The 27,918-nt window shown below is 40.0% G+C and overlaps 1 protein-coding gene and 1 long non-coding RNA gene across 14 annotated transcripts in view; one reads left to right on the top strand and one right to left on the bottom strand.

Annotated features, from left to right (window-relative positions):
• PARD3 (par-3 family cell polarity regulator) overlaps positions 1 to 27,918 on the top strand; it is a 677,664-nt gene that overhangs the window by 578,534 nt on the left and 71,212 nt on the right. The gene's annotated exons all lie outside the window — the stretch shown is intronic.
• LOC102453245 (uncharacterized) lies at positions 20,786 to 27,209 on the bottom strand. Its single transcript, XR_331863.4, has 3 exons — positions 26,995 to 27,209; positions 25,293 to 25,364; positions 20,786 to 21,015 (listed from the first exon to the last, which is right to left on the bottom strand). It is a non-coding gene; the product is annotated as an uncharacterized LOC102453245 (long non-coding RNA).

Below are 27,918 nucleotides of genomic sequence, written 5' to 3'. Positions count from 1 at the left end.
TTTCCAAACCATTTCCTGCCAGAGGGACCTAGCAGTAAAATTGCAAACTCTGTGCTCCAAGATGAGATAGGCAGAATTAGATTAAGCAGCTTACTGTTGACATGTCTATTGATCTGGGTTCAGTGCAGTTTCCTGTCTCTGCTAGCAGTCAGATTGCTGTATACAATAACATAGTGGCCTGGTTTATGTGAAATTGGGGACTCCAAGCATCAATTACTCCAGGAAGGCAGTGGCACTGGAAGATAAGGTTAAGCTGCTCACAGTGTTTAAGACTGCTGAAACCCAAGCAACATATTTGCTGTCTAAATGGCTGCTTATAAATGTGACTGTTCCATTTATATGTAAGGTATTTTTCTTCTCAAAGAGATCATCCTATATTATTCTCTACAGGTAGCAACTCTGTGCACATTCTAAACACCCATTGTAGGTAATTTTCTTCCTCTTCTCCCCTACTTTTGTTAAAAATTCCTGAAATTCACTTGAATATTTTATATAAAATATATTAAACTTGGGGAACAAAAGCATAAAATACTCTAGGAACCCACTGTGGTAATCAAACCCACAAGGTATCATTGAATCGTTAACTGGTCTCAAGAACTGCCCAAAGAAAATCCTCTTTGTTCCTTTAGTCCTGTGCTCAAATAATTCTGTTTGGGGGTACAGGTCACTTACTGTGTAACAGTTGCAAGAGGAAATAAACTGGTACCCTTGAAAATGTTTTCTGGATTATCAGTTCTTTTATGCCCTTTTTATCTTTTCACAAAGATTGTTAACAGAGTCAGTTGAAAGAAAATGACTTTTTCACATTTTAGAGGAGCCTGGGGAGCATTGTTGCAGCAGCCTTATGTTAAGCCAGAAACTCAGCCCCACCGTATTTTTCAAAAGAGGTTCACCGAGAAGAATTTTTCTCTGGGTGGGGGCAGGAGAGTATTCTTTTAAAGTGCTATGCAGATGGTTATTTCAGCACCATGACATACACATTGCAGCCAAGTTGCCATTGTCTTAAATTCAACCTACAGAAGGAAATTGAGTGTTCCCATAGAAGTATTGCAGAATGGAGTCAGTTCTTCTGGCATTCCAATGAGAGATCTGTGCTGTGAAACTGATGAAAGGAGATATTTTAATAGTGACATTTGAGTTCGTTTATCATGACATTTTGGGGGCTTCACAGTACATATTTTTATCTTTGAACAATCTCACAGCAGTCTATTGCTGTTAAAGGAGGAGGGAACCCTCATCACACAAAATACAATTCTATAAAAGTCCAAAATGATGTATCATTTGACTGAGGAACAGACCCACGGTCTATCTGCTGTGCTTTAAAACTGAAATTAAAGTGCATTGTATTAATTTTATTTTTATAGTTTATCTTGCTATAGCATTATAATTACACATCTGAATTTCTGTATACCTTGAGACTAACTGAATGTTAGCATATCATCGTGCTGACTGAATGGGTTTAAAATATGTTTTAGCGTTTTATTGGCATGGTTTTGAGTTTTATCTTTTAATGAGATGTTAATTGATTTTAGTGCTGGTTTTTATATAAAGGGACTAGAATGCCAGTGGCAGATGGATACCTACGAAACTCTATTATTAATAATAAATATAATTACAGAAAAGCAAAAGCTATGTTAGAATATTATTAGAAAGCTTAACCCACAAAGTCCATTGTCACTTATAATTTCTCATTCCATCCTTTTCCTATTCTTCTGTCCAGGTACTGAGAGCAGTCTGTGTGATGTTCCTTAAACTGCAGTACTTGCACATGACAAAATTGTGGCATATAATGATTTAATTCACGTCCTTTTATTCTGGTAACCCATTTAGTAAGTGTTTTAAACTACCACCTTTCACTCTACCTTTCTATTCTGCTACAGTATTTTTTCAGGCTTGCCAATTCTGAGGTGCTTTCCCTGACACCTTTACTGTCCTTCCTTCAGTATGCAGATAATCAAGGGGACCAATCAGAATATATGGATTAGCACAGAGCAGAGTTAATCGTGTCTGTTCTGCAGCTAATTGTGTCTGTTATGGGAGAAATTAGCACATAGTGCAGGAACTCTGTGTTCCAGATTACTTGTGAGACTCAGCCAGTAATTTGATACACAATAATGTGTACCCTGAAGTCACTTACAGTAATTAGGAAATACTAATAATAATTGTAGTCTGAAAAATACATAAAAATAATAGTTTTCAAGCAGATAATCTTCCACCATGAAAATCATAAAATACTAGAACTGGGGAGGACCATCAAGTCCAGTCCCCTGCAATCCTGGCAGGACCAAGCACCTTTAGAGGAAGTGGGTTGTGCCCACAAAAACTCATGATACCATCTACATTTTTTGTTAGTCTCTAAGGTACTGCAGGACTATTTGCTGTTTTTTAAAGATTTTTTTAGATCATCCATGATAGATGTCTATCCAAACTGCTTTTAAATATCTCCAGCGATGGAGATTCCACAACCTCCTTAGGCATAGCAAATGAATGTCACCCAGAAACAGGTAGTAATTTTGAACTGATAAAAATGTATAAAATATGGCACGATTAAATTATGCACACTTGCAAATACATACCCTCTCTCACATGTATATTCAGAAAGAGAGTGGGTTGGCTCTATTTAATGCCCTGTTTGAAGCCACATCATAGAAATACAATCAATACAAGGGCCTGATCCTACAAGCACCCAAAGTGTGCACTGTTGGCTATCTGTATAATACTAGGAAACTGTTAGTCCCCCCATAGGCCATTATATGATCATCTTACATTTTCTTCAAACTTAGCTATTCCACTATGAGATCATATCAGATCACACCATTTCCAGTTAAGTACGTTCTCAGCATGTCTGGGATAGTAATGATGTGATAAATGACTTCCATATGTCCCAAGACTGATGCACTTTTCCTTTTCATACATGAGGCATCTCCATTGGTAGCATTTCTGTATACTAAATAGCCATTGACTAATTCAAGGCACTGAGACACTATTTCTAGTTTTATAACAATTTTTTCCTTAATTGACACAGAGGGAGTGAAATTGCTTAAGCTCTTCCAGATGAGAAATTCACAAAAGGCAGTATATTTCCCAACAGGAAAAGGAATGACCTCACTGCACATTAAGTAGTGGGGGCTGTTGTCTGGCTTGTTAGAAATGGGGTATGCCTCATTAAGGACCACAAGGGCAGGGGTCTCCGGTGCACCTAGTCAGGAAAGTTGCCATCCCTACGTGGGGGCAGGAGGGCTATCCCTCTTTTACCTGTACCAGTCAGTACTGCACCCCACCTCCCACTCATGGAAATGGTGAAATATCGGTTTTGTTAGGATCCATTGGGACTATTGCAGGTACTCCATAGAGAAGGCATACAGTGATCAGGTAAATGGATTAGTAATGAATTTAAAGGAATTAGTCTTTAAAGGAGTGGAAACAGGGATTTCGGGGCTCCTGTGACTTGTATGGCAGAGAGACAGTCCCTCTTCATAATTTCCCCTTAATCCTTATTTGCAGCAGGTTAGCTGGATACCAGGATGGATAAGGGGGAGGCGTCCCTAAAGCCCGTAGGTATATATTGAAATGATTATGGAATTATGTACACCGTTCACGTTTATCTGCCAGGTCCTCCCAGACATTTAAGAATAAAATTGTGGCTTAATTAAACCCCATCCAGTGTCTCCTGTCCTTTATCCAGCATAGCCAGGCAATATACTTCAAGGAAGTAAATCCCACCCTGGTAAGCTTCTGGATTTCATCAAGTGTCTCATTCTAGAATGCAGCTGTAGTTTATAGGGACTCTTCCCATGTGGAATGCAAAAAACATTCCTAAGGTTTGAAAAGTCTCAGAGGGGTAGTTGTATTAGTCTTTATCTGCAAAAACAAAGAGGAGTCCTGTGGTATCTTAGAGACTAACAGATTTATTTTTGTTTTTATGTTTTATGTTTATTTGGGCATAAGCTTTTGAGAGTATACCTACTTTATCAGATGAATTAGAATGGAGTTTACAGAGGCATGGGCATATATTAGGGCAACAGAAGAAAGAGGGTACTTATGTAAACAAAGCTAATCAAGTCAAGGTGCAAGTGACTCATTCACAGAAGCTGATTTGAAAAAGCGGATATCTAGAGAGGGGAAATTGCCTTTGTAATGTGTTAACCAGTTAGGATCCTAATTCAATCATAAATTGGTAGTATTGAATTTGAAAATTAATTCCAGTTCAGCTGTATCCTTTTGTAATCAGGTTTGGTAGCAGGATGGATACTTTAAAATCCATTACTGAATGTTTAGGGAGGTTAAAGTGTTCCCCTACAGCAGGGGTAGGCAATAATTTTTGGAGGGGGCCCACTTCGTCAATGTTGGTAATGGCTGTGGGCCAGCCCAGGAAGGAGAAAGTTCTTAGACAGAAGGGGTGGGGTCTCAGGCACAAGGGCGATTCTTTCTAGGCACCACGTGGGGTGGAGACATGTGCGCTCTCCCATAGAGCAGGGTAGCACAGGAGGTCTATCCCCCCACACATGCCCCACACTGCGAGGGGCGTGCGGCACCCAGAGGGAACCACCAGCCATTTTGAACAGCTGGCAGTTAACCTCTGGTTCCGTGCGCCCCTTGAGGGGGGAGGAGACTTCGCATGCTCTCCTGCCCCCCAAGTCTTGATTGGTGGGCCACAGGCTGGATCAAACAACTTGGTAGGCCGGATGTGGCCTGCAGGCCATATCTTGCCCACCACTGCCCTACAGATTTATGTATGTTACCATTCCTGATGTATGATTTATTTCCATGGGTTGTTTACATTTTTGCCATATTAGTAACATTTAGCCATAGCTAATCTGAAAACTGAAATAAAAATGTCATTTTTCCTCTTAAATATGAGCTCTTCTATGTTATGCAGATAATTTTTCTGTTTAATGTGAGATGAATAATTTGAGTACTTATTTCTGTAGCCTTCTAAAATACCATGACCATTCTCAAAATATTCTGTATAAATAAACTCTTGTATATTTGAATATTTTTCCATTAGGTAGAGAATTATTTGGTATAGGTGAATTCCACTGTGTTACAAATATGATGACATATCTGGAAGAACACCAAAGGCAAGACTTCCACTGATACTAGATTTGCACATGAAACTCTTAGATATTCAGATATTTTTAAAAAATCACTTCTTGTCAATAAAGGATTGATTACATGGTCACAGATGGAATTTGTACTCATGGTATTTATAGACACTGTTTTACTGCACAATTGCCACAGAACAGTAGCACTAAAGAGCACGTAACATATTCCAGCTGCTGTCCTTTGTTTCCACAGTTCCTCTCCTTTACACACTATGACCTTTCACATCATTTCTTTGTGACAAAATAGAGAGGGGGGAAAAGGGATTACATTTGCCAATTAACTGACCAGTATTCTATTTTAAAGGTTTTTTAAATCCCACTTTATAAAAGGTACAATTTCTTTGTTATCTTAAATTTTCTAAGACCACTGGGTACATCCTAAATCCTATTGAAAAATTCAGTTGCAAATATTGGTTGCTGTTTTTCTGAACCACTGGTTAGAGCAGGGGTTCCCAACCTTTTTCGGTCCCCGTACCTTCTTGGCTTTTAGTAAACCTTCCTGTATTCCCTATTCGATATGAAAGGAATAAATTCTAGACTCTAGAATCCACAACTTTTTTTACTAACACTACTACTTTTGGAATATTTCAATTAGGATAATCTAGTTATTTACCAAATATTCACCGTACCCATTTGACAAGCTTGTCATACCTCCAGGGGTACGTGTACCCCAGGTTGGGAACCCCTGGGTTAGAGCATCACATTAAATCTCTTGTAATTTTATCCATACTGTTTTCAGGTAATCTTAATTTATGAATCATCCTTACTGTCTATAACCTTTATTTCCTTTAAAATACACTTGATTTAGCACTCACTTTAGAGACTGATTGATTCATTTATTACTTATGAATTACTCATTGCAGTATAGAGTGAAGTTCAAAAAGCACAATCTAAACAGGAAAAAAGTGAAAATCTTGTGTAAATCTTGTGAATGTGTATTTTGTATTTGATTAATACTGTTTTATTTACAAATTAATGAGTGCTTGAGTGTACACAAACTCATCAGTAAAGAGCAGAAGTAATTAGTGTTAACAAAGGAAAAGAGAAGCAATCTTTGCAGATTTGGCATAGAGTGTATCTTTATAGTAGGTCGAAGAACATTAGAGTCTAATGAGAATGATTCTGCTGAGCTGATTACATTCCGGAATGTTAACAAACTATATTATCCTTTTCAAAGAAATGCTATTTGTTTTTAGAAGCTGAGAAAGTTTCATTTAAAAAAATAAAACTAGCTGTTTTTAAGTTAAACTTAAGAAAGATACTCTATTATACACATACAAGTCTGTGTGCTATATGCAGACCCACCAAAACGGGAACACAAAGGGCAGTTGCCCCAGGGCCCAGTAATACAAAAGGGCCTGGTGCTCCCGGCCCCCCCTCTGCTACCACAGGAGTGGCAGTGGCTAGAGTCCTGGACTCTTTTCATTGATGCTGGAGCACCATGCTCTGGTTGGCTCTGCGGGTTGCTTGGGGATGGAGGAGCGCAAGGCTTGGCACATTATAGACAGCGGTGACTGACTGCCCTAGCCCTGCCCCTTTCACCAGAGGCTTCGCCCCTTCTGGGAGCATGGAGCCACTCCCCACCCACACACACATATGTACCTCTTCCCTAGGGACCCAGCAAATCTGTCAGCCTCCTGGCTTTGTCATTGGTTTTTCAAGTAAGGTCTTACCAATAAAATAAATGAGCTCTACTTATAAACTGGCACACACAGAGACTTATATTTTTAATTTGTTTTTGTTACTGTGATGGGCTAACATTTGAAATGTATAAGTCTTTTAAATATGCCAAGTTCTTATGGCCACTTTTTGGCTCAAAAGATGCTTTGTTTTCCTTTATTTTAAGCATAATGAGAAATAAAAGGAAATATTTCACACCTTTATGTGAAACTGAGTGTGAAGTTAACTCTTCCCAAACAAGAATTGGTTATTTTTTTAAAGAGTATTGAGGTATTATCCATGATGTTGCACTATGCTATGCTCTGTAACGCACCATCAGATATCGGGTAGACAGTTGTTCCCAATGTGTCAGATTTCTCCATGCACAATTGGAAAGGCTATTAGCCAGTTACTGCAGGGCACTGTTTTCACTTTTTCTATGTCTTGGCTTGTTTATGTTAAATTAGACTGCAGGAGGTCTGTTACATCTCTTTGGCAGTTTGTGCAAGGCGTGCTGTTGCAAATGCTAGCTGTGATACTTCTTGTATATTATGGACAAATGTTTACATAGTTAAAATAAAAATAAATCCTGACAGACAGAATCTTTGCTAATCCAAAATTCTTCCCACTCTTAAAATTGTAGAATATAATATCTCAGTAATGGTGTGATAGTAATGAGTCATTGAGGAGACCCTAAGTTCAGATATTGCCGTAGCTGGAAAACCTAGACATATTCCAATTGCTGGCATGACATTTGAAGTATTTGCTTGACTACTGGATGTAAAATATTCATCTGAAGCACCTTCTGCTTTTGCTAATGTCTGTTCAAGTGGAAGCTTAAAGATCCTGTGGAAATATTCCAAAATGGTAGGATAATAAACAGAGTCTAGACAATATTTTACTCGAGTACTAAGACTCAATATATTAGTAATAATCATATTTCTCAAAAGTAACATATCTAATGCTTCATGTATGTATTTAAATATTGCGGTGGTTCTCCATGGTGTATATAATGCCAGACACGCTATTGATACTCAACAAATGGTAAGCAATAATAAATGATGAGGGGATTTAAGATTACATTATAACTCTGTAGCAATGTTAAAATAAATGAAATACATGAGCTTTAGAAATCCATAAGAAGTGGTTTATAGTCAGAAAACAAAATGGTTGATAAATGTGTACAAACTGAAACATTGAGTTGTAATTTTTTTTATAAATCTTTAAGTTAAAGCTTCTTAAAAAATACAGCTGTGTTCATTTGTTTAGCTTAAACTTTTCAGATTTGTGGGTGGAGTACAGACAAGCCAACTGCTACAAATGAAATTACTACCATGGAACAAGAAGGTTGAGATAATCAAATTGCTTTCTGGTATTTTAGGGCTCTATATTCTTGAAACAGCTGATGTTTTGATATAGGAAGAAATTCTCCATGTTATCTGTACTTGCAAAAGGGACTGACAGAGGGTGTGGAACTAGGAGGCTAGAAATTCACTCATGCATAGAGGTCTATGAGCAGTTATAATTCTCATGTGAGTTCTCAGAAGATTGTATTGAGACTTTGTGGTGAGCCTCTGTGTGAAGAGCTAAAACTTGATGTAGTCTGCTGAATGTGTGGAGTTTGAGGATGCATGGGATAAACTGAACCAAACAAATCTCTGGATAACTCTCCATAGCATCTGCCCTTTAAGCACAGCCCTGAAACCAAACTCCAGTGCTGGCAGTAAAACTAGCTCATGTGCCTATGTAGCCATTGGCTTCAGCACAGTGGTGAAGCACATGTGCTCCTTCAGCTGTGTGGAAACCATGGGATTCCTACTGCATAGAGCAACTTCTTCCTAGCTCATCTCTTTCTGTGCCAGATCATACTCCAAATTCTCATGGGCTACGTCTAGACTGGCCACATAAGACGGAATAGGCATGCAAAGCAGGCAGGTCAGAATAGGGAAATCCGCGGGGGATTTAAATATCCCCCGCGGGATTTAAATAAACATGGCCGCCGCTTTTTTCCTGGCTAGGGGAAAAGCCGGAAAAGAGCGTCTAGACTGGCGCGATCCTCCGGAATAAAGCCCTTTTCCGGAAGATCTCTTATTCCTACTTGCAAGGGCTTTATTCCGGAGGATCGCGCCAGTCTAGACACTCTTTTCCGGCTTTTCCCCAAGCCAGAAAAAAAGCGGCGGCCATGTTTATTTAAATCCCGCGGGGGATATTTAAATCCCCCGCGGATTTCCCTATTCTGACCTGCCTGCTTTGCATGCCTATTCCGTCTTATGTGGCCAGTCTAGACGTAGCCATGGAGTTTTACTTGCCTGTTTTTGGCATAGAGTAGCTAATAGCTGCTGTGTAGTGGTGGAGGAAAAGTTCTCTAGCAACATTTTGCTTCCCTGCAGACCTCTATAACTTGTGATTCATGTTATTTTGCTTCCTTTAACACAATGCAAAGAAGAAGAATAGGAATAATAGGAACTTTAAGGATGATGAATTTGTGTTGGTGTATTGGCAACTTTCTCTTGTCATAATAGGATTAGACAGTCCTACATAAACATAACACAGAAACCAGTTATGATGTATCTGGTATTTTGGAATATTTGTTCTACTTGGAGAAATTATCAAGAAATTATAAATATGAGCAAAAAAAAACCCTACAAAAATTGTACTAATATGTCATGCTGATGGACAGGCAGGTGTTGCAGGTCTCATCAACTCTGGTATCAATGACTTTAGTAACAGATTCCTCACAAATCTGAAATACAGACCATGTGTCAATCGGATTTGCTTCTGTTGTAAATAAATGGCACAGTTAATTGATTTCTTTAGACCCTTAGACTGCTGTGTGCTCAGGATGCAAAGATACTATGTGGTAGTTATGTGTGTTCCTTTTCTCCCCTAGATTGCTTCTCCCTAGACCCAAGTTAGTCTTAATATTTTCTGTAATGATGCAGATACAATAGTTCTGCTTAATTGCCATTTACTGTTTCAAACAATCTTTCCCTTGAGTCATTGAAAGTTTTACTGCAACTCTTTAATACAATTATGAAAATTAATGGTCTTTCACTATTGTTTAATTAACAAGAATAAGTGAGAAAAATGTCTATTGTCCATATTCAACCAAGTTAAAAAATATTTGGGGGAAAGGCTAAGAATGTAACAGTACAAAAATGCTAATATTCTTGGCAAATCACATGCCATGGAGGCAGCAAGCTATTACAGATCTGAATTGAATAAGAACACAAATGCACAGGGTCTGAATATATGGCAAAGACTTATCTTTATCCTCTTCGAGCAGTCCCATTGAAGTCAGTGGGACTGCTCATCATGCATAAAGTGAAGTGCCATTATTTCAGAAAGACTACTCACATTTCAGAAAGATTAACACATGTATAAGTCATTGCAGGATCAGGGGGTGCTGACAATTCAGGTTTTATTTATGCAGTTCCTTGGATGGTCATGAAATATACCATGGGCAAAAAATAGGAAATGTGGATTATGGAAAGTGCTGCAAACTAGTATTTAGTAACTAAACAGATAAAAAAGTTCTTTTGACAAAACAGAACTTGCCAGAGTGTTTTCATTTTAAAACCTAGCTCAAGGAACTTCAGTTACAGGTCACCTACAGCCATGCCAACAACTTACCTGTCAATGTGCCAAGCTTGCACTCACTTTGTATATGAGTTCATCTACACTCCAGTACTATTTCAGGACACTTCCGGTATCCCAAAATAGCAATTCTCCATCTTGACATCGCACCTGTTATTTCGAAACATAATCGAAATAACAGGTGCGCTGTTCTGAGATCCTGGTAAACTTCGTTCCACAAGGATTAATGGACTTGTTGGAATAGCACTCTCTTTCATAATTTTGTGCTGTGTAGACAGTTTATTTCAAAATTTGACGCTATCTTGAAATAAGATCAAAAGAAAGATTGCAATTTGCATCGCTTATTTCAACGAGGGTTACTGGGATGTTGAAATAGTGTGCTCGTTATTTAAAAAAATATTTCTAAATAACAGGTGTCTTGTTAAGACATGGGATAACTATTTCAGGATACCTCTGGTATCCCAAAATAGCCATTCAGTGTAGACCAATGGTCACCAACCAGTAGATCAGGATCACTGGTAGATTGTAGATACTGTGACAGATGATCCCTTCTGGTTTGACCAGAGGATATCAAATACTGACACTTCAGCTGTCTTCCTCTCCCCACCCCGCCACTGCTGTGTAACTCCTGCCCTTTGCCTTAGAACTCTCCCGCCTAACCCCTGCAGGGAAGGTAGAGGAGGGGGTGCTGATGTCAGGGTGCCCCCTCACCCATCCTGTATTCTATTGCCACAGAATGCAGGGGGCACAACAGGGCTGACGATGGTGGCAGTTTACTGACTGCTTTTGAGAGTGGCCAGGGCAGAGGTTATCCTGCCTTAGTCCCACTGCACCGCCACTCAGGAGCCACCTGAGGTAAGCAGTGTCCAGCTGGAGCCTGCATTCTGACCCCTCGTCCCAGTCATAAACCCCCCTCCTGCACCCCAAGCCCCTGTCCTAGCCCTGAGCCCCTCCTAGACCCAAACACCCTTATAGAGCCTGTACCCCTGCCCTAGTCATAAACCTCGCCCTGCACCCCAACCCTTACCCCAGGTTCAGCTCAGAGCCCCTCTTAACACTCCAAATCTCTTAACCCAAGACCAGAGATTGCACCCCAACTCTCTGCCCCTGCCTGATGAAAGGAAAGAAGGATGGGGGAGTGAGGGAGGATGGAGTGAGCAAGGGTGGGGCCTCAGAGAAGGAGCACAAAGGAGGTGGCACAAGGGTATTTGGGTTTGAAGTAAATCCTGGATTGTAGTTATTTCAAAAAAGTGATCTTGTGCTTAAAAAGGTTGGAGTCCACTGGTGTAGATGTGCCCATAAATCATAGAACACTAGAGCTGGAAGGGACCTCAGGAGGTTGTCGAGTCCATTCCCTCTGCCTTCATGGCAGGACCCACTACCCTCTAGACCATCCCTGATAGATGTCTATCTAACCTGCTCTTAAATTTCTCCAGAGATGGAGATTCCACAACCTCTCTAGGCAACTTATTCCAGTGTTTAACCACCCTAACAGTTAGGAAGTGTTTCCTAATGTCCAATCTAAATCTCCCTTGGTGCAGTTTAAGCCCATTGCTTCTTGTCCTATTCTAATAAGCCAAGGAAACAATTTGTGTCTCTCCTTCTTGTGACACCCTTTTAGATAGCTGCTTTCAGGTATCATGTCCTCTCTCTGTCTTCTCCTTTATAAACTACACAAGCCCAGTTCTTTCAGTCTTTCTTCATAGGTCGTGTTCTCTAGGCCTTTAATCTTTCTTCTTGCTCTTCGCTGGACCTTCTCCAATTTCTCCACATCTTTCTTGAAATGTGGTGCCCAGAACTGGATACAATACTCCAATTGAGACCTGATCAGCACAGAGTAGAGCAGAAGAATGACTTCTAGTATCTTGCTCACAACACTCCGGTTAATGCATCCCCAGAATCATGTTTGCTTTTTTTTGCAGCAGTGTCACACTATTGACTCATATTTCACTTATGGTCCCCTATGACCTGTAGATCCCTTTCTGCTGTACACCTTCCTAGGTAATCGCTTCCCATTCTGTATGTGTGAAACGGATTGTTCCTTCCTAAGTAGAGTATTTTGTATTTGTCTTTATTAAACTTCATCCAGTTTACCACAGACCATTTCTCCAGTTAGTCCAGATCATTTTGAATTATGACCCTATCTTCCAAAGCACTTGCAACCCCTTCTAGCTTGGTATCACCTTCAAACTTAATAAGCATACTCTCTATGCCATCATCTAAATCGTTGATGAAGATATTGAACAAAGCTGGTTCCAAAACAGACCCTTAAAGAACCTTACTTGTTATTCACTTCCAGCAGGATTGTGAACCGTTAATAACTATTCTTTGAGAACAGTTATCCAGCCAGTTATGCACCCACCTTATAGTAGCCCCATCTAAGTTTTATTTGCCTACTTTATTGATAAGAAGATCATGTGAGACCATATAAAATGCCTTATTAAAGGCTAAGTATACCACGCCTCCCACTTCTCCCTTATTCACAAGACTCGTTATCCTATCAAGGAAGGATATCAGATTGGTTTGACATGATTTGTTCTTTATGAATCCATGCTGGCTGTTACCTATCACTTTATTATTTTCCAGGTGTTTGCAGATGAATTTCTTAATTACTTGCTCCATTATCTTTCCTGGCACAGAAGTTAAACTGACTGGGCTGTAGTTTCCTGGGAAGATGATAGCTAAAGGCTTAGATACCTCTTCTGTCAACTCGTTGAGTATTCTAGAATACATTTCATCATGCCCTGGTGACTTGTAGACATCTAACTTTTCTAAGTGATTTTTAACTTTGTCTTTTTTTATTTTATCTTCTAAACCTACTCCATTCCCACTAGTATTCTCTCTGTTATGCATTTCTTCCTCATCAGACTTTTTTTGGTGAAGACTGAAACAAAGACGTCATTAAGCTCCTCTGCCATTTCCAAGTTTCCTATTACTGTTTCTCCCTCCTCACTGAGCATTGGGCCTACCCTGTCCTTGGTCTTCCTCTTGCTTCTAATATATTTATAGAATGTCGTCTTGTTTCCCTTTATATCTGTAGCTAGTTTGAGTTCATTTTGTGCCTTTTCCTTTCTAATCTTGCCCCTGCATTCCTGTATTGTTTGCTTATATTCATCCTGTGTAATTTGTCCTTGTTTCCACTTTTTATGAGACTCCTTTTTGATTTTTAGATCATGCAAGATCTCCTGATTAAGCCAAGGTGGTATTTTGCCATACTTTCTATCTTTCCTAAACAGTGGCATAGCTTGCTTTCGGGCCCTTAACAATGACCCTTTGAAAAACTGCCAACTCTCTTCAGTTGTTTTTCCCCCTTAGTCTTGCTTCCCATGGGATCTTACCTACCAGCTCTCTGAGCTTACCAAAACCTGCGTCCCTGAAATCTATTGTCTCTATTTTGCTTAGAATCATGAACTCTATGATTTCATGATCACTTTAACACAAGCTGTCTTCCACTTTCAAATTCCCAGTCAGTTCCTCTCTATTTGTTAAAATCAAATCTAGAACAGATTCTTCCTTCCCCCCCCCCCCCATAGCTTTTTCAACCTTCTGAAATAAAAAGTCATCTTCAATGCAGTCCAAGAACTTACTAGATAGTCTGTGCCCTGCTGTGTTCGTTTCCCAACATATATGTCTGGATAGTTGAAGTCCACCACCACCACCAAATCCTGTGCTTTGGATGATTTTGTTAGTTTAAAAAAAGGCTCATCCACCTCTTCTACCTGGATAGGTGGTCTGTAGTAGACCCCTAGCATAACATTACTCTTATTTTTTACTCCTTTTATCCTAACCCAGAGATTCTCAACATGTCTGTCTCCTATGTCCATCTCCACCTCAGTCCAAGTGTATTCATTTTTAAAATATAAGGCAATCCCTCCTCCCTTTTTTTCCCCACGTATCCTTCCTAAGTTGTACCCTTATAAACCAATATTCCAATCGTGTTTATTATCCCACCAAGTCTCTGTGATCTCAACAATGTCATAATTGTGTTTATTTATTGGCACTTCAAGTTCCTCCTGCTTATTACCCATACTTCTTGCATTTGTATATAGGCATCTAAGATACTGATTTGATATTACCTTCCAGTTCTGCCTTGTCCTTCCTTTTTCTCTGCTATTATAGCCCACATTTCCTCCCATTTCCAATTCATCTCCCAGGTCTCCCTGTTCTTCACTTACCTGTGGGCTTTGGTCACCTGCCCCCATTGAAACTAATTTAAAGCCTCAGTAGATTAGCCAGTCTGCATCCAAATATGGTCTTCCCTTTCTCAAAAGGTGAATCCCATCCCTGCTTAGCAGTGCATCTTGGAATAGCATCCCATTAGTCCAGGAAGTCAAAGCCCTCCTGGCGACACCATCATTGCAGCCAGGCATTCACCTCCAGGATGCACCTGTCTTTGCTTTTGACAGGAAGGACTGAAGAGAATGCCACCTGCACTCCAAACTACTTCACCCATACTCCCAGAGCCCTGTAGTCTGTCTTGATCCTCTCAGTGTCACACCTTGCAGTATCATTAGTGCCCACATTGATGAGTAGCATGGGGTACTAGTCAGAGAGCTGGATAATCCTTGACAATGCCTCCGTAACGTCTCGGATACAGGCCCCCGGCAGGCAGCATACCTCTCGAGATGACATGTCAGGGTGACAGATGGGCACCTCCATCCCCCTCAGAAGAGAGTCTCCAACCATCCCTACCCCACGTTTCCTCCTCTCAGTGGGTGGCAGCAGACCTCCCAGCCTTGGGGGCACGAGGCTTCTCCTCCTCAGTTGTAGGGGAGATTCTGTATTAAGAAGAGTATAGCAGTTTCCCAATACCATGGTAGGAGAGTTGGGAGCAGGGGTGGAGCACAGCCTGCAGTCAGAAGTGACCAGCTGCCAGTGTCCCCTTCCCCCCCCCTCCCCCCGAGCTGTCTCCTCTTCCACCAGTGGTATATCAGCAATCTTGTGTAGTGACACAGCTACCTTAGTGTCTCCACATGAATACTGTCCAGGAATTGCTCATGGATTTGGATGCTCCTCAGCCTAGCCTCCTCCTGTAACTCTCCCACCTGCTTCCTGAGAGATTCCACCAGCAGGCACCTTTCACATTGGATGGTCCCCCCTGTCTGGATTTCAGGTAGTGGGAATTGCAAGCCACAGTTCCTGCAAAACCACACCAGGATCTAAGTAGAGGCACCCATGGTCAGGTGGTCTGTCTGGCTGCTGGCAGAGGCAGAGGACACAAGCAGTGCAGTGCATGTCTTCCTGACCATAGTAGGCCTCCCTCTGTCAAAATCCACACAACTATTTTGACCATTATCTTTACAGCTGAATACCACTTATACTATGAATTTCCCAAGAGTACAAATTTACTGCTGATTATCTATATCTTTACACATAGCAGTTTGGATGGGACCGGGTGACCACGTGCTACATTTAAGACTAGATTCTGCTGTTTTTAATATTCATGTATGTAGTTCCACTCATGTTCCATTCATGTATGTAGTTCCTTCATCACTAAGGCATCCCAGACTACAACTATTGAGTATTAAGCAGCAAAGTTATAGTGAAAATCGAGACAAATTTCATTCATGATTTTTAAAAAAATCATGGCAGATTGTAGGAAATGCTAGTGCTTATTTTAGCAAAATACACCTATTTCCCGGAGACCACTTTTGCAGTTTACAATTTTTTAATTTATTTGCTTAGAAAGCTCCACTCTAGCATAGCATCTGTTCTGGTGTTTCTAGTGAGATTCTGGTTTGACATCTGGGTTATTGAGGCATGGGAAGTAATAGAAAACATATTCTGAAAGTCAATTGCTGTAATGAGTCCATATTCAGAAACTACCTTTGTGTAGAATGAGAACTTTGAATCCATTGTAGGATTAAATCATAACTGGATCCGGGGTTCTCCTGCTTTACTAGTTTGTTCAAACTTCTTACTAATAGTTATAACCCAAATTTAACTAACTCAAACTAGTCATTACTAATTATGACCCAAAATGACCAAAATAATTAAAATCATAACAGTAAAACTCCCTTCAGTTTATAGATTACTACTTTTATAATAGAAACTCAAAGTTAGGAATAACCTCCATTCCTGATGTGTTTGTGACTCTGAACCAAGTATTATGATGGTTCTTTCAAAAGTTTACAACTTAGCATTAACTTATTACACCTCAGAAAATTTAATAAAAGACATGTGGGCTCTCAAAAAAAGAGAAAATGAAAACGGTCTCAGTTTGGCAGACAGCTAGTTGAGTGTATTATGAAAACAATTAATTAAAGGTAATGGCAGGACATATAGTCCTAAATATTAATGTGCTTGACATAATGGTTAAACCTGGAAAAATTCAGATCAAATTCAGCAAATGCTTTCTGGTGAAATAATGAATTCCTCCCTCCCCTGAAAGTCACAGTGCTACATTTTTACCATTTCATAATGAAACATTTTTTACTTTTAATTTTGAAAAATGTTTAATTTAAAATTCAACTATTTTTCTTATAAAAGTTGAAAACACTAAAACTAAGCAAATGAACAAAAAATAATTTTTGTTTTTTTACTTTTCACATGTATCTAGACCTGAAATAAATTGTTTATTTTTATTTGTTTTTCATTTCATCAAGGGGAAAGAGCAATTTCTTTCAAAATGAGTTTTTCTGTCCTCTTGCACCCAGCTCCTCTGTTCCGCTTCTAAATCAAAATATGCATTATTTGGACACATCTAATCATAATACATTATGTTGAGAAGATAAAATTCTAAAGAGAAGAGCCCAGATTATAAAGATATGTGATACTATGTATTTGATGCTATTTATTTGTATATATGGCATCATTTTACAAAAGTCTGTCAAAGAAACAATGGTCATGAATTTGAAAACATTGAGGTACCTATTTAATTTTACATTTGTGAGTAGTCCCCCTGAAATCAGTTGAACTATTCATTACTAATGAGAACTCTTTTTCATATTGATTGACAGTGAGCCTGTAAACGTACAAATATTCATTTTTTGCGGGATTGGGGCAAACGAATGTAAGAAATTAAATGGGCTAATTCATTTCAGGATGATGAATTTTCCTACAGCAGACAACTTCTAACTTGATATGGCATATATTTCTATGTAGAAAATGGCTAGCAAGTTGTATTGAACATCTGCGTATGATAAAACGTATTTTTAAAATACATTATTAAATGTAGAAAAATGTGTATTTTTCAGTTAGTGCTGTTTTGTACTTATGCAAATATTGAGGTGGTCTTGTAAGTACAGCAAGTAATCAAAACATGATGTTTCTCACAGATTATAATTTTGTTTAGGAAAAAGAGATGAATTTACAATCTTATGCTTTCTGTCTCTTTCAACCTTTCATTCAAATTGTACTCAAATGAATGCAGATATGTAGGCCTCACTGTCTTGGTGCCAAAAAGTGTAAAAATGCATAGAATTAAGATGTTCAGAGGGTAGTACTTCTAATTAAGGTAATGTAAAGCAATGTTTGAATTCAAATTAGGCACTTGAGTTGAAAGAATTACTGACTCAATTCATAAAATGTTTTAATGTATTTCATAGAGGGTTTATTTCTTCAGTTGTGTTTTCATTATTAATGGAAGATTCTTTAGATCTGATCTCATTCCAGTTAAACTTAAGAGAATCTAGATAGCACTGCAATTGTGGAAATACACTGAATGTATGGAACGAGTACAGGCAATCCCCGAGTTACACGGATCCAACTTATGTCGGATCCGCACTTACGAACCGGCTTTTCTCGCCCCGGAACTCGCAGGCGGCGGGACCACCCAGACGCGCAGTGGTCCCGCCACCACGTCCTCCGGGGTGAGAAAAGCTGCTCCGGGTGTCACCCCTAGCAAAGCCGCAGAGGCGGCGGGGTCCCGCGCCTCCAAGGCTTCGCTCCGGAGCAAAGCCGCAGAGGCGCGAGACCCCGCCGCCTCCAAGGCTTTCCTCGGGGTGTCCCTGGTCTGCTGGGGACCCCTCCCAGCAGACCAGGGACACCCCGAGCAGACCAGGGACACCTGGAGCAAAGCCGCAGAGGCGGCGGGGTCCCGCGCCTCCAAGGCTTTGCTCCGGAGCAAAGCCGCAGAGGCGCGGGACCCCGCCCGCCTCCAAGGCTTTGCTCAGGGTGTCCCTGGTCTGCTGGGGATCCCCCTCTCCCCCCGCAGTGGACCAGGGACACCTGGAGCAAATCCGCAGAGGCGTGGGACCCCGCCGCCCCCGCGGCTTTGCTCCAGGTCTCCCTGGTCTGCTGGGGGGGGGGGCGCAGCTGGTGCGCCCCCCGCCCCCAGCAGACAAGGCTTTTGTTGTGGGGTAGAGCAGCTGGGGTGCTGCCGGGTTGGTCCTGGGGGGACCTACCTGGCAGCGCCCCAGCTGTTCTGTCCTAGGCTCCAGATTCAGCCGCTGTTGAAACTGATCAGTGGCTGATTCCAGGAAGCTGGGGGCAGAGCAACTCTGCTTCGGGCTTCCTGTAGTCAGCCCCTGGTCAGTTTCAGCAGCAGCGGCTGAATCTGGCGCCAGTTCTGACTTATGTACAAATTCAACTTAAGAACAAACCTATAGTCCCTATCTTGTACGTAACCCGGGGACTGCCTGTATATTCACCTAGTGCAAAATGAAGTTTACAGTGAACCCTCGTTTATCGCGGTAGATAGGTTCCAAACCCGACCGCGATAGATGAAAATTCGCGAAGTAGAAGTAGGATCCTCAAAGCCTCGGGGGAAGCCGGTGGGGGGGGCATCCCAGGCGCGCCTGGGCTGCTCCCCCGCCGGAGCCCCTCCGCGGCTTTCAAAGCCTCGGGGGAAGCCGGCGGGGGGGGGCATCCCAGGCGCGCCTGGGCTGCTCCCCCGCCGGAGCCCCTCCGCGGCTTTCAAAGCCTCGGGGGAAGCCGGCGGGGGGGGCATCCTGGGAGGCTTTGAAAGCCGCGGAGGGGCTCCGGCGGGGGAGCAGCCCAGGCGCGCCTGGGATGCCCCCCCGCCGGCTTCCCCGGAGGCTTTGAAAGCCGCGGAGGGGCTCCGGCGGGGGAGCAGCCCAGGCGCGCCTGGGATGCCCCCCCGCCGGCTTCCCCGGAGGCTTTTTAAAGTTTTGGTAACCGCTACTTCGCGGTTCGACCATCGCGGATTCACGTATATACATAATGTAATGAAAAAAGTCCGCGAAGTCGTGAATCCGCGATAGTCGAACCGCGAAGTAGCGAGGGTTCACTGTACCTGTTTATTACACATATGCTCCATAATCTGTACTGATATCCAGTTCATTTCCAAATGCAGCTCTTGCTGTTGGCTTTACTCTTGCTGTTTAGTGACTTAGCTCCTGGCTGCCTTAGCAAACTGTGCAATTGTGTCCCAACCAACTAATTGAGGTGAACTTCCAACATCCAATGTGGAAGCTAGAGATGGAGCATTCTGACTGGGCAGCCGTCTGTGGCCCCTGTTCCTCTTATCTGAAACATTGGCAACTGCCTTGTTGCACTTCTGTAGGGTCTTAGCCACTGGGCCCACAGATGTACAGATTCCCCTAGCCCGTTCTAAATCCATCCTCACTGTCTTCTTTTGTTGGAATATTTTCATTGATAGAATAGCAAGATGCATCTCCTGCCCCATCTCTATACACTGGGGTAGGTGCGGGGCATAGAAATCCCTCCCAGTCACTCAGATCCACTTGCATTCGATGGTTTGGAGAGTAAGGCACAGGCCCCGCTACTCCTTGGTGAATTCCATCTGAGGAGACGTTGTATTTAATCTGAACTGTAATTCTTGTCTACAAATATCCCCTCAAAGTGTAAATGTATTAAAGTTCAGTACATATAGCAGTGAGGAAACCTGGACTTGTCCCATCTGAAGACAAATTTTAAAATATACTGAAAGACCCAGAAAATCATAACTATTTTCAGTCCCTGAACACTTCACTCTGGGTATTTAAAAACATATATTCTCTTCATAATAATTCAAACAATAACATTTATCTTCAGTAAATAACAAAGGCAGGCCTGTACAGCAAAGGCAGTTCCTTGTACAGATGTATACCATGTATTCCTCAGAGATACAATATTTTTAAAGAGACATGCTATAATCTTCATAAGGACTGCCCCACAGGTAAGCAAATTGACTTCATTGACAAGGATTAGGTAATTGAGCAGAAGACAAATTCTTACAGTTTGAGTTTGTCCACAGTGCTTACTTGAACCACGCTGGTGGTAATGATAATCATTATCATTACACAGAATGGTGTGTTTTCAACTTTTTTTTTTAACCTGGACTGGCTTTCTGCCTTCTGAAACTTTGTCAGGGAGATCTCAGAGACCAGTACCAATTCACAGACTATTTGTTGAAAAATACTGGTAAAGAATACCTACTTATACTTCTGTTATTACACATATTGTTTCTCTTCTTATGTCAGCAAGTACAGGATCAAGGGGGAGAGTAACTCCTTGGCCGGGTAGTTTGATATAATTATTTCTAACATATATTTAGGTGCATAGGAGAAGAAATATGTTATTAAGGGCTGTTATAAACATCGGACCATGTTTTCAAAACAGTCTACAAATTCATTTTGACAGTCTTGAATTTGACATATTATTTTTCTGATGTGGGAACAGAGAGCTGAGGTTCAGTCTTCATCCTTCTGGAACATCACAGCTCAGATCCTCCAGAGAGACAGTTGGGATTCTAGAACAAAGAAAGGAAAATAATTATGTAGCATTTCTAAACTGGAGGGGGGAAGGGTTATAAAGTACAGACACTTTTTCTTACAAAATTAAGGATACATTCTTCTTGTTTTCTCTGTGCACTTCATTTTTAAGTTTGGAAAGTTATGACACTTTTTTTTTGTCCAGAAAATGCTTTTGCTCACTACTAGTGTCCATCAGATGTGAGCATGCTGTCAAGCAATGTGTAGAATGCGATGACGTTTCCTAGTTTGCAGCATTTTGTCTTGAGTAAATGTGAAGTTTAAGGGGTATGAAACCTTAAAAACAGTACTATTAAAATAGTCTCGTTGGTTAGATTCCGTGTGCGCCAAAACCAGCACGTTACCCATAGTTCTAATTCTACAGTGTACAATATTATTTTAAAGGAAAATCCCATTTGATTTTCAATAAAGTCTCATACTATATTTGTGACATGGAATGCACAAGAAATTAATAATCTCTATACCAGGTAAATTAATACACATTTAAAAAAAAGATTTACTAGTATTTTATGATGTTTCTATGATAAATCCAATTAGTTTCTAACATAGCTAATTTAAACTGAATATACCTATTCTTTGAATGGTACCCCCATGTAAATCATCTGTTTCAGTCATTAGTTTAGGCTCAGTCTGCACTCCCTTGCTGCATTAGTATGAGCATGAAATACAAAATGAATTTTCTTGGCATAGGTATACTAGCCTATATATTATATACATTGTACTGCATGTGGGAAACACTTGCTTTCCATGGAAACCATCCATGTAATCCAGGTAGGGGAGGCATATTGCATAGTAAAAATACCTAGGTGGTAATTGGTATTTAAAATGGGTCTCCTGTTATTTCAGAAACGGGAAGCTTTGGTGCCATTAGAGTTCCAATGTGTGGCCACTTTCACAAGCATTTCTAAGACTAGGAGAAATACAGCACATATTTTAACTCCGTTGATTCCATTGTGATTGATCTCACAGATTTTTGAGATAATTGATGGTATTGTCTTAGTTGAGTCTGTTAGTGCAAATAATTATTAATCAATATGCACTCAACTCTTACTTTAGAAGATCATTTTAACACATGATTTATTCTTAACATTTCAATTGAGCTACCTTTACAAGGAGAAAAATCAATTGGCTAGTGGGCTAACACACTTTAATTATCTGAAGAGCTGTGTTCTTTTCTAGGCATTTTTGCCACTGTAACTTATTGTGTCCCATACTAATAAAACCCTTAACACTGATGACAGGAAGTTTTTTATTTCTCTATTGGAGAAGTAAAAATACTGGTTTTTTGTATTGATTGGTTTTCTTTTACAAATGTTTGATTCAAGACCCTAAGAATGCTATCTTAATCACAGACTTTGGAAACTAATTAATATTATAAAAAAAAGGAGAAAAAGTAACACTTCTTCCAAACACAAAGGTAAATTTTTATGACTATCTCCATGAACTTGTATTTATTCTTGAACATTTGCTCATATAGTGCAAGTGCACCAGTGGACTATTGCAATTAATTTGAAGGGACACTCCCATGTGAGATCTGGGCCTTAGGTGTGAAGCATGACAGGACAGAGGGGGAAAACACTGCAAATGATTTAGTGAATCCCTGAAGTTTGTATTTTGTATCTTTTAAGCAATACCTAGGCAGTTTCCATGAACATTTAGTAATATCTCCTTTTCATGTGATTTCCACAAACATTAAAGTACAATGTTATGGAACCATCTGTCATCATGGACAACCATTGAAATGAAAGGATCTCATGGTGCTAATTATCTGTGTTATTATTTTAACTATAGGATTGGATATACTGCTGCCAGCTGTACAAAGATATCTCCAACAATGACATTTAAAGATCATTTCCCTGCTTTATCATCCAGAATCCAATACACTTATACTTAAATAACACCGCAAATACACCTTTATTTAGTCCCATTGAATTCAATGAGAGCAAAGGTATTAGGATCTGAAGTCCTGTCTACGCTTACTGGGAGATTGGCACTGCAGGGATGGATCTCCCAAGGATGGATCTCCCACTGGTGCACTTGCGCTGTATGAGCAAATGTTCAAGAAAAAATACAAGTCCATGGAGATAGTCATGAAAATGTACCTTTATGTTTGGAAGAAGTGTTACTTTTTCTTCTTTTTTTATAAGATTAATTAGTTTCCAAAGTCTGTGATTAAGATAGCATTCTTAGGGTCTTGAATCAAACATTTGTAAAAGAAAACCAATTGTAAAAGAACCCAGGGTCGTGGGTTCAAGTCTAATAATCTCCAAGTATTAGACCAGCTAAATTGACCACCAATCACACTCCCATCAACTCTGGGACTCCACTAGATCAAGAAGAGTAAGGGGAGTCGATGGGAAAGTTTCTCCTGTCACCCCCCCCCCCCCCCCGCAGTGGAGATGCCATGGTAACTTAATCTAAAGTACGTCGACTTCAGCTATGCTATTCGCATAGCTGGAGTTGTGACCTTCGTTGGACATTACCCCCTAGTATAGACCTGGCTTTTGTCATTGGGTTACTAATAACAATATTATTGGGTTACCAATAACATTATTGAAGTGGATAAATTTTAAATGGTATCGTTTTCATTTCTGATACAGCTCTATTTTATTGCATTTCTTTCAAATTGTTCAAGGAGTGCAAGCTAATGAGTTTCCAGTTTTGTATTCACTCAGTTTCTACTCTGTCCAATTTTAGGTTCTGATGCATTGCCACAGTTCTGCAGCAGGTGAGTTGCAGAACTTGCACATATAAATTTCTGTTTGATAAGGAGTTCCTATTGGAATATTTGAAAAATATCATGGTGGCATTCTCTTGGGGTTTTTTTACATTTTTTAAAAGCATCTCTCTCTCACGTGCACGCACACAAGCACACATTACCTAGATTTTATGAAACAATTATCCTGACAGTCTTCTTTTAAGAAAATAATGTCATTGTTTATGGAATTTTACATCATGCTTGCGGGATCTGGCTTTAGGTGTGGAGAGGTTTTTTTTGTGTTTGGCTTTTTTTGGTAAGGAATAAGAAACTTATATGTTCATCTTAGCTCCTACAGCTGAGTAGAAGAAGAGACTTGAAAGACGAGAGGATTTCCTGGAAGTGTGTGTTATGACTGTGTTTCTTTTCCTGCCAAATGCCGAGGTTACCTCTGATGATCATACTAAATATTTTTGGGATCAAATGGAAGCAAGCAAGCATCTGACTATTAATCCTGGTCCCATTGACTCAAGTAATTTTGAGTTTATCAGTTAGCATTAAGATATCTGCAGGAGCTCTTTGAAAGTGAGGATTAGTCTTGCTTTCCTATCCAGGCCTATGTATTGCACTGTTTTTATGATACATATGTAACTAAAGCTATTTAATTAAATTCTGGATCTAAAAAATGGAAATTTTGGTGATGAGTTCAGTGGGAGTAGAATTTCACCCATTTTTTGGTAAAGTGGCTGTCACATATTACATTGCTCCCTCCTATGAGGTGAGTGGAGTTTGCCAAATATGTAGTGACTTGCTTTTATAAAATAAAGTAATTGCTGGATTGAGCTGTCTGAAGTGGCTCAAGAGCACGAATACTATCCTCAGGTCAGACTGCTAAGAAGCAAGGCACAATCCCTAAATAGGATGTGAATTTTATACTTAGATTTCACCAGCCAGGTATCACATGTGAACTCCTGAGACACTATAACAGCCTTTAATGGATTCACAGACATTCCCATTGAGTACTCTGATTTATCTTGCCATTCAGGTAAGCTTGCATTGGTCTTCAGTGGTCCCTTATACCAGGGCTCGACAAACTGTGGCGAGATCTACTCGCCAGCCCTGCACCGTGCACGTGCCAGATCGGCACTGCACGAGCACGCAGCGCCAGTGAACAGGGCGAACGGCTGAAATCTACTTGCCATGGGCGAGTAGAAACAGCGATTTGTCGAGCCCTGCTTATACCAACAATATTCAGGTTTCTCCCAATCTCAAAGAACCAGTCACTTACTTTAAGTCAATTGCACTTTGTAGCTTACACTAAATATTATACAGGTTTAACCTCTCTAGTCTGGTGCTCTCTAACATCCGTGGTCCATTGTGATTTTAGTTAGCCCGATGTCCACTTATCATGGGTGTTTCCCACAGTCCCATAAAGTTTGTTCACAGCAACCTGGCTCTGTGTTCTGTGCTATAATTTAGCATTAACTTACCCCTAAATATCTTGTAAAAGCCTAGTAAGCAGAGGAAGTGTTGGTAATGCTGCTAGACAATACTGACCTCCCATGCTTGGCAAATTCTCTGATTTGGCATCGGTTAGGTCCCAAGAGTGTTGGAATAGAGAGGCTCAACCTATACCGTAGCAAGTTCCATAATAAACCAAAAGAAGTGAGAGTTATTTACAGTGTTAAATCATGTAATAATACACATACAAAGTAATTACAATCTTTGGTTCCAGAAAGTAATAGACACTTTTATCGTAAGCAAACACTTAGATATAACCCAGACCAACACTAGGAATCGTTTGCTTAAGCTTTGTAATCTTTGCCCCTCCAAGCAGCAAAGAGACCCAGTTTCTTCTTGACAGATATTTATTCTTGTTCCCCTAGACTTCAGATGATGGGATAAGTTTATGAGCACATTCTCATCTTCCTTGGGAGCATTCAACAAAGTCTTTTGTTCTTTGAAGTTCCAACCTGTGTGGAGAAATTTACTTACTCCGATAATACAAGAACTAGGGGACACCAAATGAAATTAATAGGTAACAGATTCAAAACAAAGAAAAGGAAGTATTTCTTCAGACAGTGCACAGTCAACCTGTGGAACTCCTTGCCAGAGGATGTTGTAAACTCCTTATAAGGACTTTAACAGGGTTCAAAAAAGAACTAGATAAATTCATGGAGAACAGGTCCGTCTAAGGCTATTGACAGGAATGATGACCATAGCCTCTGTTTGTCAGAAACTGAGAATGGTTGACGGGAAGGATAAACATGATGATTACCTCTTGTGTTCACTCCTTCTGGGGCACCTGCGTTGGCCACTGGCTGAAGACAGGTTACTGGGCTAGATGGATCTTTGGTCTGACCCAGTATGGTTGTTCTTATGCTCTTAATGTGGATGGATGGCTTTTATGGGTTTCTTTTGTTGAGCTGGATAAAACATTCTGTGGCCATCTATAATTTTACATCTGGTAATGTATCTCTTCTGACTCATAGTTTACAGTACAGAGAAAACACTTAAATATTAACTAATAACATGAGATAAAGATATTATAAGAAATTAATGCATGCAGCAACGTACATGCATTTCACAAGGTCTAAGCATATTTTTACAAATCTAATTTCTAGTTTAACGCTACTAACACAGAATTAAGCCAGATTAGTTTCAGCTATTTATTTGTTCAGTTGAGATCTATGGACCTTGGCATGAGTTGACACCTAATATGCCAGCATCACACTGATATTTAGGCATCATTTAAACAAATGGGATCAAAATTTAGACTTGTTATATTGCAAGTGTAATATCAGTGCAGTAACACTTCCAGCATATTTGTATTTGGCCCCTAGTAGTATTTCTGTGTAATGAGTGGAGTATGGAAGGGGAGAAAGAGAGAGAGAGAGAGAGTGTGTATGTTTGTGTGTAATGTTTGTATAACTCATACTTCAGTGGTTCAGAAGCCAAATTAGTGATCAATATTACTCAAAAGAGCCACTGTAGTATGTGTTCATTGTTTTATTTACTAATATATATATTATTTTCATGGCAAAATCACCGACCAAATATTACTATTTTATCAACTGCAATTGGCTAATAACATAGTAAAAGCATCCTGATTATTTAAATACTTAGATTGGTTAATAATTAAATCACACGGTGTATTGATATTACATTCTGCAAAAAGCCACAGGAGACCCATTAATGAACCAGTTGTAGCTCACGAACCTTAGTCTGAAAATCACTGGTATAACTAGTCATTACTTACTCTTTTGCTGGTCTGACTGTATCTTTTTTGGAAAACTGTTATCTCCATCGCAAAATAAGACCTCATAATGGAAAGGGCAAAAGTAGCTCTTCTATATGTTTGTTTCATGTTGCTTTCACCTGAAATGATGTGTGCAGGAAGGTCCCATTTTTAAAAGAGAACATTGTTTCTTTCAAATGTTCTAACTTTAGAACAAAGGATATTATAGAGTTCCCTTACTTCCATGCAGTCTGAAAACAAGTACCTCTGACAACGTGGAAGAGCTTTCGAAGCACAGGAAAATCTGTTTGGTATGTGTGAAAGATCAAACGATTTAAATTCTGGGATTTTGCCCATTGGGTTATTCTCTTCCTTCCAGTCTGCTGGCTTCACAATGCAGTAATATTGCAGCTTCCCAGATTAAAAACATCTGGCTTTCCATCCATTGTGTGCTTAAAAAAAGATCACTCTGATGAATCAACAGAGTCACAAAATTCTTACGTATTTTGTTGACATTATTTGGAATTGGTATCTTCACTAAAGCTAAAATCTAAGCAGGTGTGTCTGTTTTGGCCACCCAATATTAAAATTTGTTGCTTTTAACATACATTTTATTTTACATAGTAAAATTCCATTCCTGGATGGTGAGTAAGCTTGATTTAGATTAGGAACTAAAATGATATTTGCACACTAGATCAAATTTAATATTTCCTGTGGCAATTGCTTTCTTGTGATTTCATGAAAGTAGTGGCAGACTTGTAACTTCAAACACACTGTTATGTAGAAAGAGATCATTGTTTGTTAAGTCTTGATAATAAAATTGAAATATGAAGGGTAAGGAAGCTATAATAATGAATTTTATTGAAAAGAGTTTGGAAACACACTTTTATATATTGTGACATTTCAACATGGGAGGAGATTTGGTTTCTTTGGCTCCATAAAGAG

Source organism: Pelodiscus sinensis, chromosome 2 (genome assembly GCF_049634645.1).
Source record: "Pelodiscus sinensis isolate JC-2024 chromosome 2, ASM4963464v1, whole genome shotgun sequence".
Classification (NCBI taxonomy): Eukaryota; Metazoa; Chordata; order Testudines; family Trionychidae; genus Pelodiscus; species Pelodiscus sinensis.
The sequence above is the reverse complement of the archived record's forward strand: the minus strand, read 5'-3'. Positions and strand labels throughout refer to the sequence as shown.